The sequence below is a fragment of the Gallus gallus genome, chromosome 1, assembly GCF_016699485.2.
Source record: "Gallus gallus isolate bGalGal1 chromosome 1, bGalGal1.mat.broiler.GRCg7b, whole genome shotgun sequence".
Classification (NCBI taxonomy): domain Eukaryota; kingdom Metazoa; phylum Chordata; class Aves; order Galliformes; family Phasianidae; genus Gallus; species Gallus gallus.
In genome coordinates, this window is record NC_052532.1 from 78,275,825 (window position 1) to 78,281,824 (window position 6,000).

Genomic DNA, 6,000 nt, shown 5'->3' on the forward strand with positions numbered 1-6,000 from the left:
GTTGGTTAGAAAGCAGATGGTTGGCTGGGAATTGTGTGAAATACAGACAGTAGTAGGTGGTACAAACCCTGCACAGCTGGCTTTACGTGTGTGTATGTGTGTATGCGCAGCCACAGGAACGTGTGGGGACGGGATGGGAGCCTGAGTTTGAGACAAGGCATAGGGATGCTTTGGGGTTTTCCTCTCTTCCACTTGAAACAGCTGAGATCTTCACAAAAGAGGTATTATGCAAAAAAATTACAGAGAAACGGGGCTCTGTTGTTTTCTTTTGTGCCCCACATCTAAGTTCCTGAAATTTCAACGATCCTGACCACAGACATTACAGCGCTGGATCTTCTTTGGTTAGGCCCATGCAGTTCATGCCACGTTCGTGCTTTGTTCATCATTCGGCCTGCCCTGGGCTGTCAATGGCTTCTGTGTGAGAGTCATCAGCTACTCTGCAGGAGCGTAGAAGAGCACCACCCTCCTTCTACCTTCCCGCTGCCGACAGCAGGGTCACTGACTGCAGTCTGTCTCATTCAGTAAGCACTTGGAGACTTTTAAAGCGTACTGGTACTTGACACTGAGAGGAAGGGCATTTGCTTCACAGGGACTGCAAGCATTTGGGTGGAAGAAGTAAACAGTCAGTGGAGGTGGTGAGGGGGCATCTGTCTTGTATGAGAGGTGAGGAGAGAGTCTGAGGAGACAGCAAGGGTGACTCAGAAAAACTGCAAGGGAAGAGAAAGGTAAACCCTCCCTTGGTGCAGGCAGGAATGTGAGATTGGCCTCCTTGAGAATTTCTCTGCTTGCACTGCATCTGTTGTTTAAAAAAACTGCTTGCCATTTTTTTTTCTATTTTTAATTCTGTTTTGTCTCTCGTTGCATTTAAGCATCACGAAGTACTTGACTTCTGTCAACAGTTTTTGAGATTATCTTTTGGGAGTTGACATGATGAATTTGGCAGTTCCTTGGATAATGGTTGTTTGTCAAACACACTAGCATTTAACAAACTCAGCATCATAAGCATTAACACTCTTTCAGAGAATTTTGGGAGCTCTCGCTGTTTGTGATCACTGTATTTGTGTTCACATACATTGTATCCACAAATATCAACTTCTACTGAGATTCTTTTGTGGCAAAAATCACTACCTGTAAAGTAAAAGCCACCGCATTTCTTAGATTGACACGATCCTTTAGATTAAATGGGTGAAATGCTTTCAAATAGAAATTGTGAGCATTCCACATTTAAACAAAGTATCTTAGGAGATGGAGGGCCACATAAAGTACTTTTCTCATATTCTGTTTTTGAAATTACTTCTGAATATTTTGTTTGAGAAAACACTCTATCATTCAGATAGAAAGAAGCACGTTGCTGAAGAAAATGCTTTTTTCTTTAAAGAAACTTAAGAAATGGATAGAAATGGCGTTTTTGTTTCAGTTTTTTTTTTTTTTAATAGATGTAAAATATCTTTCAATACACTACATACAACATTCTGCTTCTGGATTCTGCCTGCTTTCTTAAAAATGGCACCAACAGCACAGAGAGATCTCAAGGGGTTACTATGAACAAGTGCTATGAGAAACCACCAATCTTCCGAAACGCAAGTATATTTTTATTTTGAAAGTTGTTCTTTGAAATAATTAAAGAGAGCTCTATATCGTATGAAAGGTTTATTATTAACTGTTATGTTATTTGTAATTACTATCAGTACCTTCTAATGTAGGATATCAGTACCTTCATTTGGATCTTCAAGGATTCCACTGTTTTATTTTTTTCCTTGGGAAAAGACCTCCAGACCACTCTTTTCCTCCAGACCACACCCGCCCCGCTCCAGGCACCCGCACACTCACGTAGCCCAACCATTGGTTCATGCTGTGACCATGGAATCACGGAATTACCTAGATCTATGTGTGCCCATGACAGGAGGACAGCAGGCCCACAGGCCTTGAAAAGAAGGTAAGAGAGAAAAAAAAGCGTCAACAGTTCACAGGCCGGTCTGGTCTGGTCCCGTGACCAGAGGAGGAGTTATTAAGTAGCACTGAGGAGGAATGTTGATTTACTAAATATGATATCAGAATGCAAGATAACACAATAGAACGCAATTCAATTGGAATCAAGGCCACCAAAATCAAATAAAATGAGAGAGAGCATGTCCAAATCGAAGGCCTTACTCTAAAGCTGCAGGCAAAAAGCAGCAAGGCACCATGTGCTTCTCAACAGTGAACAAAGAGACAGAGGCTCCTGAGCTGCCAGGAGCTCCACCTCTCTTCCTCTGGGCACAAAGTCCTCGGGGGAATGCAGGCCCTCCGCCCCTCCCCCTCCAAGAACCAAGCCCCCAGAAAGAGTGGTCCATGGAGCTGCAACAATAACTCTTCAACTCCCAGTGCTTTACATGATGTTATGATGTGGAATACCGACAACTAAGAAGTCATAAAACCAGAACACTTCCCTCTGAGAGAGTTTAGAAATATCCACCAGGTTTCAGTACGTGTACTGTATTCAGTATGGAGGGATGAAAATGTTGGAGGACAGTGAAGAGGATGAGGAAGATGGGGGAAAATACACATTTCTATCTGTACACAGAGCACGTCCTTGACTACGAGGGATGAGCATGTTGAGAAGAGTAGTTGGGAAACAGTCTCTGTCCTCTGCCACTGTCTACTCCATTTCTCAATGCGTCCTGTAGGCAAGGAAGAAATTCCGCTTTCTCGATTATATGCCAGACTTGATATCCAAACTGTTGAAATGTTCTTATGGGCTCTCCCTTCTGATATGGTTGGAACATCGCTTATAGCCGTGATAGACCCTACCACGAAAAGGTAGCTTACAAAGCTGCTCCCTTTCTGTACGTGTACTGGGTCTGTCTGGAATGGAATTTGCCCCGTTGGAAGCCCGTGTAGTACTGTGCTTTGCACAGGTTGATATCACACCAGTGTATTACTCTCTAACTCCAGTGTGGTATTAGAAAGCGACATTATTTTAGTTTGCCATTATGTGCCGGACAAGTTGGCAAATCAAGCACAGGCTCTCAGAGTTCAGGTTCCACGTTTAAACAGTTAAGACATACAGATGCAATATGTTTCCCAGTAACACCATATATATAAATTCTTTTCCAAGAACTCATTAATAAACGCTTATGTCTCTGCAAGCACGTCCAGTGAGGCTGTATGACCAGCTACTTCATCCCCTTTATTTCAGCTTCACCTTCATCACAGTGACTTTTAGCTGACCTTCAGCTGTTTTCCCCCAATTTGGCGAATTTCTGTTGCTCGTTACGCCTTAAAGAACAACCTTTTATCTTGGTACACTACAACTCAAAACAATTAATATGAAATCCGAGCAAAAGTCCTTGCACTTGGTGGATACAAAGTGGCTTCCAGTACATACTATGTAGGTCAAAAGTAGACTGTTGTGGCTTTGGCGCTTCAGTGAAGCAAGGTTCATTCAAAACAAGACTGATCACGTACCAAGCAAACTGGAAAATTCTAGTACTAGCACACTTCAATTCTTTTTGCTAAACTAATACACTTAAATTAACATGTATTGATCCCTATTGCTAAACCAGCCTACATCATGCTAAGCAGTGCCTGCACAGCATCTAGGTGCCCTCTCAAGCTGGCCCCCAGCCCCTAACAAAGGCCAGTCTGCTGGCAGCGGGTGAGAAAGTGGTGGGGAGGGGGCTTAGCCAGGACAGCTGACCTAAACTGACCAAAGGGATATTCCGTGCTGTATGACATTATTATTATTATTATTTTTTAGCACAGACTTTGTGTGAGTCAGCTGCATGGCGGAAATTGGCACCAAGGGAGCCTTCACAGAAAGGTAAACATGGCGGAAAAAGCCGTCGCGAAGGGACGTCCCCGACGTTCGGCAGCACTGACGCGCTGCGGCGGAGCCGGGGGCGACAGCGGCCGAAGCCCCTGCGTGTACAAAACCTGCCGCTAGGGGGCGGCGCGAACGGGACGGGCAAACGGCGCGGCGGGTCAGAAGGGCGCGGCGCGGCAGTTGGCGCGGGCGGCTCGAGCACGGAGGGAGAGATTGCCACCGTCCGCGGGCACAGACTTAGTCATGGTATCCACGCGAAGGAGAGCAAGGATGTCTGCCCCTGCCAGGAAGGATGCTGAAACCCCGACTGAGTGCCGAGGCAGCCGTGCAGCTGTCCGAACCTCTGGCTGTGTAGAGTGCATGAGCCTTTCCCCGGCATCGTGGGGAAAGCAGCAGTCAGAACAGCTGTGCAAGGTGTGAGCAGGTAGACGACCTGCTCCGACTTGTGATGAGGCTACAGGATGAAATACGTGCGTTAAAAACTGTCGTGGGGGACAAACAGGAAAACCACAGTTCACCCACGCACTGGCACGTTATTCCAAAGGAAAGAACAGAAAACCCAAGGCAGTCTGTATCACATCAGGTCGAGGGGAAAAAAATTTGCAAGGCTGGAGGCAAGAACACAAAGGAAAAGAGCAGATGGAGACAAGTTTGTGCTTGAAGCCGAATACAAAAACCCTCCTTGCTTTCTCCAGCGACCCCCCCACCGTCCTCCCACCCTCCGCCGGGTGCCCCTCTACAGCAGCTATGGGGCCCATCTGTGACTGATAACAATCCACTCAGTCTGGACAAACTAATGAAACCAAACCACAAAAAGCCCTTCCCCCAAAAAAAGACTACGCCGTTGAAGGATAAGAGATGGATAGTAGTTGTAGGTGATTCCTCCCTGCAGGGAACTGAACATCCAAAATGCTGAGCAGACCCCCTTCTTCGAGAAATCTGCTGCCTTCCTGGGGCTTGAGAAAGAGGTGCCGCCAGGAAACCACCTTGACTGGTACAGCCATCAGACCATAACTCGTTAATGCTTTTCCATAGACGGAGAGACAAAGCAGGGGTGGGCAGTGGTAGGACAAGGGGGAATGGTTTTAAACTGGGACAGGGGAGGTTTAGGTTGGATATTTGGAAGAAGTTCTTCACCCAGAGGGTGGTGACGCACTGGAACGGGTTGCCCAAGGAGGTTGTGGATGCCCCATCCCTGGTGGCATTCAAGGCCAGGCTGGATGTGGCTCTGGGCAGCCTGGTCTGGTGGTTGGCGACCCTGCACGTAGCAGGGGGGTTGAGACTCGATGATCATTGCGGTCCTTTTCAACCCAGGCCATTCTATGATTCTATGAAGGAGCTACATTTGTATCAAAGGCTATCAAAAGGGAGTTCAGGGCCTTGGAACAACAGCTGAAGGAACTGTCTCCTGTCTTGGGTGAGGACATGGAAACAAATCAAAGGATCTTATCCTTACATACATGGCTTCGCCACAGGTGCCATCGTCAGAACTCTGGTTTTTATTTTGGCAACCAAATGGCCTATATGGCACCAGGTTTGTGGGCACCAGGTGAGGTTTGCCTTTTTCAGAGGGCGAGAAGGGTCCTTGGGGCAAAACTAGAGGGCTCATTGGGATGGTTTTAAACTGGACCTGAGTTATCATTTAAGGACTTGACAAGACCAGTTGCCCAGCTGAAGTGCCTCCACAGCAATGCACACAGCCTGGGAAACAAACAGGAGATGCTGGAATCTACTGGGCTACTAGAAAACCACAATGTAGTTGCCATCACTGAAACCTGCTGGAATGATTCCTATGACTGGAGCGTGCCTGTTGACTGCTACGAGCTCTTCAGAAGGGACAGACGAGGAAGGAGGGGACGTAGTGTTGCTATCTACATCATGAACTCAATAGAACCTGAAGACTTGTCCCTAAAGTATAGTCATGAGCAAGCAAAAGCCTATGGGTGATGGTTAGAGACCTAGGCAGCAAGGGAAGCCTTGTGATCAGCGTCTACTACACGTCACCCAGTCAAGCAGAGCCTGTCAACCTCCAGCTCCAGGGGGCATCGCAGTCGCAAGCACTCCTCCTGATGGAGGACTTCAACAGAGATGCAGTTCTTCCCATTATCTAAACAAACTGCAGGGCTGCTTTTCAGTGAGCGCTAACAAGCTTAACAATATCATTGCAGTTGGTATCAAAAGTAGGATCAGAATTT